Source organism: Penaeus monodon, chromosome 11 (genome assembly GCF_015228065.2).
Source record: "Penaeus monodon isolate SGIC_2016 chromosome 11, NSTDA_Pmon_1, whole genome shotgun sequence".
Lineage (NCBI taxonomy): Eukaryota > Metazoa > Arthropoda > Malacostraca > Decapoda > Penaeidae > Penaeus > Penaeus monodon.
Window position 1 is genome coordinate 45,912,688 of NC_051396.1, and position 1,094 is coordinate 45,913,781.

Consider the following 1,094-nt stretch of genomic DNA (forward strand, 5'->3'; position numbering starts at 1 on the left):
GGGTGGTCCGGGGCCCCTGAGACCCAGTTGCTGAGCTCTCCCTCGCGTGGGGAGCTCATGGTGGATACGGGTGACCACAAGCCGGGGCATGTCGTCCCCTGGGGGGCCAAAAAGCAAGGGTGAGGCGGGGGAGGAAGGGGAGGAGGGGAAGAACCAAAAGGGCGCCCAGAGAGAAGCGAAAAAGGGGCGAGAGGAGGGGGAAGGGAGGAACAAGGAGGGGTGGGGGGTGTTTCACGGCATGTTGTGTGAGCGATGGTGTGGAAAGCCTAAAGGGGTTAAGTGCTTGCATCCCTTCTGTTTCCCTTTCCCCCTGGTAGCCCGTGCGAAAAAGGGAGCAGCTTCTGCTAAGTTCCCCTCCCGGGGGTCAAGCCTCCCCATCTTAAGTTCTGCGTGCCCCTCTGACCACCCATGGGTTACTGGTACCTTGCGGTCCCGGCTAAATCTGTGGGGGATCTCGGAGCGGCAGGACCCCCAGATATGGAGTTAGGGCCACCGGCTGTGGACACCCCTTGGTTCGACCAACTCCTGCCCCCTACCCCCCGGGGGAAATGGGGCGGCCGGGGGGTGGCCTTGCCACCCTCCCCCCCAGAATGCCCTCTGGCAACGTCTCTAAAAAGGGAAAATGCTGGGGGGGGGGTGTTGCCCCCTCCACCCGGAAAAGGCGGGCTGTGGGCCCGCGGGAGGGAAAATGTCGGGGTGCGGGTTTGGGAAAACGAGAGTTACTCGTCCCCCTGCGCCCCGGCAGGCGCCCCCCACCATGAAGCTTGGGGGGGAAAGCCCCGGGAACCCCCACAGGGGGATAGGGGCCCCACAGCCTGCCGCCCCCCCTTTATCGGGGGGCTGTGTTGGCGGGGGGCAGAGGGGGTGTGCACCCGAGTGCCCACCAAGGTTAAACCCCGGGGCGTGTTTTCCGGGTGGGCGTTGGGAACTCCGGTCCTTGCGGCAGGAGAGCGGTCCCTCTGCTATGGGGGGGAAATTTAAAAGGGGACTGGGATTTAGGTGGCTGCCCTCTCAGAGGTGAGAGACTGGTAGCGGGACGATCATGGGGTGGTTACACCTATTACGGGTCGGCCGACGTGGTCAACCTCCGGGGT